Source organism: Desmodus rotundus, chromosome 9, assembly GCF_022682495.2.
Source record: "Desmodus rotundus isolate HL8 chromosome 9, HLdesRot8A.1, whole genome shotgun sequence".
NCBI classification, from domain to species: Eukaryota; Metazoa; Chordata; class Mammalia; order Chiroptera; family Phyllostomidae; genus Desmodus; species Desmodus rotundus.
In genome coordinates this window covers 104,743,497-104,755,980 of record NC_071395.1, presented here as the reverse complement: position 1 = coordinate 104,755,980, position 12,484 = coordinate 104,743,497, and positions in this window count along the sequence as shown.

Below are 12,484 nucleotides of genomic sequence, written 5' to 3'. Positions count from 1 at the left end.
ATCTACAAAAATGCCCAAATGGGCTCCCCACGATTAATTGAACAAGAGGAAAAGTGGGGAGAGACGTGAGCGCAATCGAGAACCTGCTCAGGGCCAGATGCCTCATGGGTTCCACATCATTTCATCCCCGCCAGGGACTCTCAGAAACAAGTCTATTATCTCTCGCATTTTCACAGATACCGAAACTGAGGTCTGGAAATTTGAGCGACTCAGTCAAAATCAGTTAGTGGTGGGACTTGGGTTTGAAACCAGAACTTACTCAAAAACCAAAGCTCTTTGCACAGAACCCTCCCCTTCTCCATCTTCCTCTTGTCCCCAGCGCGGACTCCCATGTACCTTCTTTACCTGCATGTTTGCACTCTTACTGCCCTAGACCCCTCTACCTTGCCCTTGTCTGTTTTAAACAAAGGTAGGGTCAACCAGAGAGGAGGTTCTGGAAACTTAAGGGTCCACCCACTCGAAAGCAGTGGCACAGGCCTCATTCCGAGCCACCTGAGTGACTGACTGACTCTTTGCCCCTGTGGCTCCTGCTGGGGGCAGAGCAGACGCGAGTTGCAACTCTCTACTAGCAGCATGGGAGATGCTGTATTTGGAGCTACACGGGTCTGCGTAGGAATCCCAGCTTAAACACTTAAGGCCCTTACACGCCACTAAGCTGCTACATCCACATCCATAAATTGGCAGTGATGTGCCCACTTGGCAGGGCAGCTGAGAGACCTGAAGGAGACGATGGGAGAGCAAGGGCGCAGGTCAGATTCAGGCACATGGGCATCTTCCAGTAAATGTTTTCTTCTCTTCCTCTCTCAGCTCCTCGAGAGAGGGGCGCAGGGCTGCCCCCCGGGAGCCCAGCCTTCGGGGGCCTTTGGTGCCTCACTCCAAGGAAGCTCAGTAGATCTCATTCAGGCCTACTGGAACATTGCAGGGCCCAGGCCAGAGCACCAGCAGAGACCTACATGCCACATACCTAGACAGCCACATCCAAACCAAGCTAATAAACTATTCAGCCAAATGGGTTCTACCCCATTTTGAAAATATATGTTTCCATAATGAAAAAATAGATTTTATCATGACCTAGAAGGCCATGTTCAAGTTTAGAATTCTCAGACTCCTTTGGAGAGCTTCCAGCCAGCCTCCAGACCCAGCCTGGACCTGTAGCTCACTGCCCTTCTCTTCCTACTCCCCGGCCGGCCAGCTGAGCTCTGTCTAAATCCCCACCCCCATAAACAGCCGCCTTCGGCCACTTCTTGAGTTTACCGGTCTCTGGGTCCTGAAACCTGGCACACGACACGGAAGTGGAGACACGCACACGCCCTGGGCCAGTTCTTCACCTGACAGGGAGGAGTGCAGGTGGAAGGTTGGAGACAGACCTGCCTCTCCCTGGCCCTGTGGGCAGCACTGCCTTTGTCAGAGGGACTGTTTGCCTGTCACTCTAAGTGGCCGTTCCTACCGTGAAGTGGAGTCGTGACAGTTACCTCATCTTTCTTCCTGCTCAAGCCCCAAGCCTGACATTCACAAGGAAATTATACTTTTGACCATTTGATTTGATCTGCAATAATCCATGTCTTTCTCTACCCCTGGAATAGGAGCCAAGGAAAAGGAGCCACTGACTTGCATGTATTTCTATTGACCTGTAGAATCTTCTCAGCCCTATTTTTGTTCTTTGCTTAAAAAGGCTTCGCTCCAGAAGTTATAGACAGAAACCAGAGCTGCAGTTGCAGGGCTGGGGGTGGAGGATGGGGCTGACTACACTGAGTAGGAGGGAATTTGGAGGGGGGTAAAATAAAACTGTTACATACTGTATCTTGCTTGCGGCAGTGGTTACACAACTGTATGCATTTGCAAACCCCCCTAGAAACATACACTAAAATATGAGGATTTTATAGTATGTAAATGATCTCAAAAATTATGTAATAAAAAATATTTTTTTCAAACTGCATTTTAAGAAAGGAGCAGGATTTGAAAGAGGAATGTGCTCAGGCCCCTCAACCAACTTCCTTTGGTGTGGCATTTAGGGTGAATCGGTGAGGTGGAGATCTGTCACATTCACACTGCCCATCGTTGTGTGCATAGCTCTTTCTGGAGGAAACTCTCTTGTTACGGTCCTGCCTCCCCAAGTAGAAATCAAGAACGAAGGCTCCCAGCCTCCCTTGCAGCTAGGATGTGGTCATGTGACCTGCTCTCCACCAATCAGAAGCACTCCTGAAGACTTTGATTCAGAAGTCAGTGCTAAATGAACAGCAGGGCTGCATTGGAATTTCCGTTTTTGCTGACTAGCAGCAGCAGAGGCTTTTGACTTCGGGGCTTTCACTGGTTGTGAAGTTGAGTGCCCGGTTCCCAACTTGTGTTGTAGAGAGGAAAGAGGATAGACAGGGGAGTTCCACTCCTTGTTCTCTGCTAAGGGCTGTTATCATCCTTTGGGTTAATAGAGACTTAACTTCTTTGAGTCTCTATTTCCTCATCTGTCGAATGGGCATCACAGTGTTTACCTCGCAGGATGGTTGTGAGATTAACTTAACTGAGTTGATTCAGGGTCTAGCGTACAGCAGGTGCTAAATAAGTCTTAGCTCCTGTTCTTCTTCAAACAACAGGTAAGATCCTTGAAACTAGTAACCTGCTTTATCAGCCTGGGAGCTTCCCCGGAACAGGGACCTGTGAACTCTACTCAGAAGCCACAGCTGACACTAGCTTCGGGGGAACACAGGCAGATGGCCATGCAGATAGCTAGAGATAGGCCCATAAAGCTTCCTTCCTCTGCTCAAGTCCTCCCTAGCTGCACCAACGAGTGACCACTATTTCATGAGCTCTAGGTAGAAGCTGTTTGTGGTCAAATCAACAGAAAAATGCTCCAGCTGAATTTAACACTCACTGATTGAGCACCAAGAATATGCCTGGTGCTATGTTAAGCATCTAAGAAATAAATAAAATGCTACTTAATTGTAACCTGATGGCGGGAGAAAGATGGATACATGCCTCTGATACAAATTAGACTGAGAGGTGCTATCCTAGCAACATGGAGGGCGTGCTGTGGGCGTAGGTGTCAAGAATTCTTCAGGAGGTGGGGGCTCTTTCAGCTGGGTCTGAAATGATGAGTTGGGATCCAATAGGGGGAGATCCAGCAGCCAGAGGCATCTCAGTCTGCGAGAAGAGCGTGTGGAAAAGCCCAGAAGAGTTAAAGAGCTCAGTGCTTCAGGTGGAAGGCAGCGCTGGTCCAGAACAGTAGGAGTACAGAGTGAGGAGAGGTGGGAAGTCAGAGGCTGAGGCCAGAGCTAGTGAACGGGCTGGGCACGAAGGGCCATGAACCCCATGAAGAGGCCACAGAGGAGGAAGCAGCATGGGCTCCTTAAACCGCCGTGTGGGAAGGAACAGGATGGTTTCAGGACTCCTCCGAGCTCTTCTTTCTGACCAGAGCTCTACCGGGATTTCCTAAATGTGCACTTCTCTACAGCATCCCCTGCCCCAGGAGAGGGTCCATGGAATCCCAAAGTGTGAGACCAGAGGGGACATCCAAGGTCATCTGGTTCAATCCCCAGAGGAGGAAACAAGAGAAAAGGGGCTTCTGGAAACTTGGCTAGCTGAGCTGAGACTGAAACCCCATACTCTTTTCCACCGTAACCGATAGTCTGAAGCTAGGCACGCGTAAAGACACCTGGTCTTTCTAATGACTAAAATGCACAAACCTCCTTGGGAAATATTCAGGATTGGCCCAGTAACAGGCTCCGTCTAGGGGTGGGAGTGGACTTTCGATTTCTCATACATCGCTGGCCACGAGGCCAACATCATCATTTCCTGCCCCTGCTTTCACTACAGAGGCTATTTCAGTCCAAGTTTTCCATAGCCCTTGCCCCTTTGCCCCCTTGCCAAGCTAAGATAAAGGCCACTGCTGAAGTCAGCACCAGGTCTCACCGAGGGAAAAAAAGAGCTAAGGGGACTCTGGGCGACCCCCAGCCACACAGAGGGGCTTTGGCTTGGAGCTACTGGGGACAGCAGGACAGTATGGCTGGCCCCCACCCTCTCCCCCAGTTTCAGAAACTAGAATGGCACGAGGTTTTGCTGAGCAATTTTAGAAGAATAATTAATGCTCCCCTGCTTTCCCTTTCACCTGCCTTCAGACCCCCATCCTCACCCGCCCCCACCCCTTCCCTCCCGGAGCTTGGCAATGTGAAAAACACAGACCTATAAACCCTTCCTCTTGATGCCCAACAATGAACCCACGGAGCAAAACAGGAAGCATCTTCTTGTCAAGGCAAGCCCATTGTGTTCTCTGTGCACACGCATCCTGACAAGTGACAGGAAACTGCCACCAGGCCGTGGCAACAGGTGTCAGTGTGACCTTAGGTCTCCGTTTGCCTGGGTCCAGATCTCCCTCCCTTTTCTTCCTCCTGGAGAGCCACCTCCTTCCCACTGCAGCCTGACAACCCCCTCACCTCACACCTGTTGTGTCTTTTCCTGATGAAGATTAAAACTTTACAAGACTGTAAACCCTAAAAAGATTATAGTCTCTCACCAAGTATAATTCCTAATTCTCACCAGATAGCATGAAATGGACACAGGTGCTGAAATTAAAAGAGCTTCTTTTTTTTTAGATTTTTCTGTGTACAAAGTTCTAGGTAAGTTCAAAGCAGCACCTTTCTCAAGTTTGGAGTGTCCTTGGCCGGCTGGGGCCCTAAATCCATGCCAGACCTGCCTGTTGGTTTGCCCATCACTGGCAGGCATCCACTCTCCTTGGCATCACCTGGGATAGGTTGTACCCAAATAAATGAAACAGGGGTTAGAGGTAGGGACAGGGGTTAAACGGTGTGATCTCGAATTTTGCCATTGAACAACAAGGCCAGAGGGACTGGCAGCCTTTGGCCACTCTGGGTAGAGCCAAGAAATTGGTGCTCTGACCAGGGCTCCATGGGCAGGAAAGGTGGGACTGAGTTTCTGCAGGTCTGGCTCTTTCCAGGGGACTCTGGGTCTGCTTCCTTCTGTCCAAGACATACCCTGTTCTGTCTTACAATAACAGGAGGTTGTGTGACGGTGGGCTAAGTTATGGGGGGTTCCCCCTAGGTCACCAATTGTCAGGGTTGGAGTGGACGAACATAAAGATTTCTTTCAGGTTCTCATTCCTGCTCCTTCTCAGAAACCTTAGTTCATGGACACAACTTCCCCAAAGACAGTGCGCACACTCTCAGAGAGCAGGGCAGGGTTCAGGGTCAAGACTTTGTCTGAGGGCATCTTTTCCAGGCAGGGATGGCACATTCATGGCCCGAGCCCTCCCTTCAGGTCGCGCCTAGCCTCAGTCTGGAATGGTAGGAAAAGCCCCTTCGCTTGGAGTCAAAGGTCAAGCCACTTCTCCTCTTTGAAGTCTCAGTTTAGTTTCCTTCATCGGAAAATTGAAACTCACCAAACAGAGCAACCCTGAGGGTTAAATGAGATAAGATATAAGAATGTGCTTAGACATGTGGAAACCCCATACAAATATGGAGACATTGTCTTTTATGAACTGACCTGCTCCTTGGCCAGTAGTTGACCACGGCTTAGTGGAAGAAGGCCATGTTGAACGGCGTAGCTCCCCCAGTCCCCTGAACTTCCAAACCGAGCGGTTCTGAGAAAGGAGGCAACCTGTTCAGTGTCTGCCTTGGCACTTGCTACTGACCACGCGCCACTGCTCTCCTCTCTTGGCCTGGGTCACTCCTCCCTGTAGGTGCCACTCCTTCCATAGCCTCCCTGGCTCCCCTCCTCTGTGCTCCCGTGGTATGTTGCACTTTGCCAGCCCCCCAACATTAGCTCTCACGACATTGTTTTCTAATTGTCTCCCACTGTTTTTTAAATATTATGAAATACTTAATACATAAAAGTACAAAGAATAATACAGGGAGAAATCTGTCCACCACAAACTGAGCATTATCAACACAGTTTAAGCTCCCGAAGGTTCTTCTCCATTTGCATCCTCCTCTTTATCTTCCTGAATTTAGCGTCTACCTTCTAGTGCATGTTCTCACACTTTTATTATTTATGAATAATGACTCCTTATCCTTCCATCTCCCCCATTGTTATGAAATGAATGTGTCCCCTCAAATTCATATGTTGAAGACCTAACCCCCAGGGTGGTTGCATTTAGAGACGGAACCTCTAAGGAAGGGATTAAGTTAAATAAGGTCATAGAGTGGGACCCTGATTCAGTAGGACTAATGTGCTTAGAAGGGACATCAGAGAGTTTCTCTCTCTCTCTCAGCCCTTGAGTATACGAGAAAAGACCATGTAAGGACGTAGTGAGAAGGCAGCACTCTGCAAGCCAGGAAAAAAGGCTGACCCAGCGGGACCTTAATCTGGGACTTCAAGCTCCAGAACTGTGAGAAAATAAAGTTCCCTTGTTAAGCCACTCAGTCTGTGGTATTTTGTTACGGCAGCCTGAGCTGACTGATACACCCACCACGTTCTATGTGAGTTTGGTGAAGCCAGGGAGCATGGGTGTTCATCTCTGTATCTGTATTCGATGGCACATATGTGCACATCAAATATTTGCTGAATGAAGTCACAGCAGAAGCAAAGCAGGTATCCCAGGGTCCATTCCCTGCGAGCAGGCTATTCTCTGCTCTGCCATGATACAGGTCCTATTCAAGCTGCTGCCAAGTCCAAGATCCTCAGTCAGCCCCCAACAAAGGGATTTAATTTTTTTTAATCTTAATCCTCACCGAGGATATGGGTTGTTTTGGGTTTTTTTAATTCATTTTGGAGAGACAGAACCATAGATGTGAGAGAGAAACACAATCAGTTGCCTCTTGTACATGCCCAGACTGGGGATCGAACCTGCGACCCTTTGGTGTACAGGATGACACTTTAACCAGCTGAGCATCCTGGCCAGGGACCAACAAAGTGAATTGAAAAGGAAGAAATGGATTCCCACAGACAAGGTGGAGGGAGTTGTGGCATGTTAGGAAAAAGCTCAAGTCACTTCATCAACCAATCAAAAGTTTATTAAGCACCAACTTAGTAGGTGTTCAGTGTTCAATAGCCTGCCTGTCCATAAGGCAATCAGTCTTTGACAGAACAAGGGCAGGGTGGTCCAAAGACGCTCCAGGAATGAGCAAGAACAATGCATTTGCCTCTCCCACAGGCATGTCCTTTGTTCAGACACTTGGGAGTCCCCGTGGCACTCCAAATGGAGGATGTGAAATCAGAGAGCTGCCTTTACTTATAAAACAAACCACATCCTCGCCACAGCTTGGACACAATGGTGCCCATTCTCCTAAGCCTTTGAGCACTGATAAGTGGCTTCACTCGAGTCCCTTCTTTGACTTTCAAGACTCTCCAGGGGGCAAGAGACAGCAGTCTCAAGGAGCCGGCTTCTAGTCCCTTGCCAGGCATGCAACACATGCCCTTAACGAGAGGGGTGAGACAGAATCTCCTGTGACAGAGGCTATCACCCATGACTGAACTGTGCCAAACTACATTTTTAAAAATCTGTTTTTTTAAATCACAGCACAATTTGAGGCAATTAAAAGACTACCATAATAGTACACAGCACATTCTTGTTTTATAAAGAAGCACAAAGTCTGTTCTAGAATAGAAAAGTAGCTCCCATGCCATGGCTATACATGTCAATTTGGGGATCCCTGAAGTCCAGGGCTGTGGCAGTCCAGAAGAGGGAGGACAGTGAAGGTAGGCCTGCCTGGGCCCCAAAGGGTGGGATGGGATTTGAAAAGTTGTACTGGATTCCCCTTCCATTGTCCCTCTCACAGAGAGTGCATTCACAGTCACTAACAGCATGCCAACACACAGAGGGAGAGCTCACCATCAGTGTTGAGAAACACTAGGGAATCCCCATTGTCTAGCTCAGAAACCAGCCAAGAAACTAAAACTATAAGCTCCCAGGCCACAGTGGGCAACATCCATGCAACCAGAGCTGGAGGGGCTGGGAAGGACAGTGGGAAGAGGAAAAGGGTCTGGGTTGGGCACCACCACTTAGCATCAAGCTGAGGCTGCTGAGATTAGAATCAGGAGCAGCCCTTTATCTCCCTGATAACATGTTGCATCTACCACAAAGCTCTCGAGGCCCGCCCTGGATACTGTAGACACTGTTGATCTGGGACCTTCTGCAGAAGCCTGTATCAGCTGGAGAACCAAGAAAATCCTTGAGGACAATAAGAATTATCCAGAGAAGGAAGCCTGGAGCTTATATGGTCTAATTCCACTACTTTTTAGATGGGCATCTAAGAACCAGAGAGAAGAAGTGACTTGCCCAGGGTCACATAGTGAGTTACAACAGAGGCAAGACCAGAACAAAGGTCCTTCTGCCTCTAAAGTCATTTTTTCTTAGAAGCATCTGGCACATAGAATAGGGCTCCAGGAGGAAGCTTCTGGAATAGTTCCACACTAAAGTTCTCTGTCTTTCCTTACCAACACCTGTCCCAATATAACCCCTGAGGGTCCTTCCCACCTAGTTCAAGAGATCGCTGATATTCCTAGAAGCCAGTGGATTCCTCATGCCAATGATGAGAGTAGCCAAGACCTTTGGGCTGGAAGGAAAGTTCAGGGAGGGCTTCCAATGTCTCTGTTGGGAGATTTGGAATAACAGATAGTGGTTAAGCAATGGGCAGAATGCTATGGGAAACTTCTGCATTTCAGTCTCAGATGCCAAAGCTTAGGTATCTCCTAGGTGGTCCAATCTCTTCACGTACCCTTGAGAAAACTGAGGGCCAGAGAAGAGAACCAATTTATCCAAGATCATATAGGAGCTGGTACAGAGCTAAGGTCACTGCACTACCCCCCAACTGAGTGTTCTTCATAATTCTGGGGAGAAGAAAAGCTATTCTATCTACTTGTCCATCTCTCTTCCATTCCTATTCCATCTTGGATTTTCTTCCCTTGTTTTGGGTATAGCCTCACATCATGCTTGGTCTTCATCATATCTGTAGACAACAGAGGTGTAATCTAACCTTGACTTCTTATATACCTTAAACTCCTGGGGGACAGGAATCACCATGTATCAGTCAGGGTTGAAGCAAATGAGATCCCTCTAGGTATTTTAAACAAAAGGAATTTAACAAAGGGAGCCAGTTATATGGGTGATAGAAGAGCAAAGAAGTCAAACAAGGGCTGGTAAGGTCACCCAGAGATTAGTAACAGCAGGAATTTGCCATCATCCCTAGAGCTGGAGGGATGCAGAGAGAAGGCGGTGTTTACCACAGTCCAGAAAATAGGGCATATCTAGGACCAAGGAGGGGTGTCCATCAGGTGCTAGCTGGGGAAAGAAACATCCTCATGAGGGAAAAAATATATACCATGCAAGCAGTACCCAAAAAGGAGTTGGAAAGGCTATTCTGATAGCAGACAAAATAAACTTTCAGGCAAAAATTATTTGTAGAGATAAAGGACATTTTCTAATGATGAAAGGGTCGATATTTCAAGAAGACAGAACAAGTAAGCATATAGGCACCTAAGCAACAGAGCTCCAAAATATCCAAAGCAAACACTGACAGAATTGAAAAGAGAAATAAGATACACACAATTTAACATTCATCATGAAAGACTTCAATACCCTTTAAATAACAGACACAACTAGGCAATAGGTCAACAAGGAAATAGAAGAGTTGAACAACACTATGAAGAAACTGGACCTAACGGGTATCCATAGAATATTTCACCCAACAATAGCAGGATACACATTCCGCTCGGGTGTACATGGAACACTCTCCAGGATAGACCATGTTAGGTCATAAAACAAATCTCAATAAATTTAAGTACCTTCTCTAACCACAATCAATAATAGAAGAAAGTTGGAAGAACTCACAACACACTCACTCCTGAATAATCAATGGGTCAAAGTAGACTCATAAGGGAAATCAGAAAATACTTTGAGATGAATGAAAAGGAAAACACAACATATCAAAACCTATGAGATGTAGCTAAAGCAGTGCTTAGAGAGAAATGTACAGCTATAAATGTCTATATTCGAAAAAAAGAACGTCTCAGTAAAGAATCTCATTTTTTGACTTAAGAAATCAGAAAAAGCAAAGTAAACCTAAATCAAGCAGAAAAGAGGAAATAATAAAGACTAGAGTGGAAATAGATGAACTAGGGGGATGCTGGGGGAGGAGGAGAAGTCAGTAAAACCAAAAGCTGGTCATTGAAAAGATCAGCAAAATTGACAAACCATCAACTGGACTGACCCTGATACCAAAACTACACAAATACATCACAAGAAAATAAAACTACAGACCAATATCTCTCATAAATGTAGATGCAAAATTCCTCAACAAAATATTAACCGACACATCAGAACCAGCAACATGCCCAAGTAAGTGACTTATCCCAGGAGTTCGATGTTGGCTCAACAGACAAAAGGAATCCATGGGATACACCATATTTAATAGAAAAAGGTAAAAAAAAAAAAAACCCAAGGTCATCTCAACACAGAAAAAGCATTTAACAAAATCTAACAAACTAGGAATAGAAGGAAACTTGGTATGCAAAAATTAACTCAAAGTGGAACAGAGCTAAATGTCAGCCCTCAAACTGTAAAACTCTTTGGAGAAAATGTAGAAATAAACCTTTGTGAACCCAATGAACCCTAATGAACCCAAATTAGGCAATGAGTTCTTAGATGTGACACCAAAAGCACAAGTAAAAAAAGAAAAAGAAATGAGTTGGACCTCAAAGTTTTAAAGGTTTGTGTCTCAAAGGACACCATCAAGAAAGGGTAAAGATAATCCACAGAGCCCGGGGCTGGTTATAGTTCCATGGATTGAGCACCAGCCTGCAAACCAAAGTGTTGCTGGTTCAGTTCCCAGTCAGGGCACATGTCTGCTTTGCAGGCCAGGTCCCCAGTAGGGGGCGCCTGAGAAGCAACCACACATTGATGTTTCTCTCCCTCTCTCCCTCCCTCCCTTCCCTGCTCTTTAAAAATAAATAAATAAAATCTTTTTTAAAAAAAGATAATCCACAGAATAGGAGAAAATATTTTTAAAATGTGTATCTATTAAGAACTCTTACTCCTCAATAATAAAAAACAAATAACCTGGCCCAGGCCTTAGCCCTGAGGGATCTGAACCCTTGGCTGTCTTGCCTTTGTCAGGCTGAGATTGCCACCTGTTCACTGTATCACCAGGCATCAGCACGCAAAGAGAAGCAGCCACCTCAAGTTCCAGCCACATTCCCCCCCTACCTATACCCGGTTCTACCAGCAACCCAGCTCCTTCATAATGATCAGACCATTTAAAGAACAGACAACTGTACTCTGAAAAAGAAACAAAAATAAGGTAACTCCTTCCTTAAGCATAAGAAACAGGAAGTGATAGATAACATTCATAGATGCAGGTCCTGTGGAACCTTCAGCAAAGGGTTTTCTAGTAGAAATATTTCCCCAGACTCTGGGGAGAGGCCCCAGGTCTGGTGCAGAACAAATTTCACTGGAGTTACTGGGCGTGATTTGAGAGGAGCCAACCCTTGGTTCCTGAAATTCTAGCCGTTGGGGCATAGCATATCAATTACTGGTTCAAAGCACATACCACATTGTGGAGGACAGGTCTCTATTAATTTTGTTTCAGTTTGACATCTTGGGGCCTAATTCTTGGAGATAGTACACGGCTTGTCTTCATGCACGCCTTTGATGTGCAAACCAACCAATGCATAGCCTGTCCTCCGAACCACCTCCTCTGTCTGGTTTTTATACCCCAGGAAACAATAGGTCTCTGCTCTAATTACCCCAGGGCCAGGCATCAGACAACTGGGGGCAGCCCCTGCACCCCAGAGCCAATCCCAGACCGCATCAGCTCATTCCCCTGCCTCACCCATTCCTTCTCTTGAAATTTCCAGCAAAGCCTTTTACCCATACATTCTCCTTGCCTTTTCCGCCTCCTGACAGACCGAGGTACTTCCCCATGAGAAAAACCAATGACAATAACCCAATATCAAAATGGGCAATGGATTTAAATCAACATGTCACCAAAGAAAATACACGAATGGTCAATAAGCACATGAAATTGATCAACGTTGTTAATCATTAGGGTCATACAAATCAAGACCGCAATGAGATACCACTTCATACCCACCAGGAGGGCTAGAATAAAAAATTCAGACAGTAACAAATTTTGTGGAGAATGTGGAACCTTCACACGTTGCTGATGAGCAGGTAAAATGGTGAGGCCACTTTGGAAAACAGTTTTGAGAGCGCCTCAAATTATTAACCCTGCGGAGGTCGCAGTTGAAACAATCACAGCACAGGTCATGTGTATCTGAGAGATACACCCATTCCTCATGTGGGCTGAAGTGCAAAATAAAATACAATAAAATAAAAACGCTGCAAATTTGCATGTATTACATTTACATAATAAAATACATGATTTTTTATTTATTTTCAGTTACAATCTAGAAATTAAGCAAAGGAATATAAAAACATAAAAAATAAAAATGTTTCTTTTCAAATAATGGAGACATGGATATTGTTTTTAAAAAATACAGCCAAAAAAAGGTCTTTAACATGAAACATGCAGCTACCCTG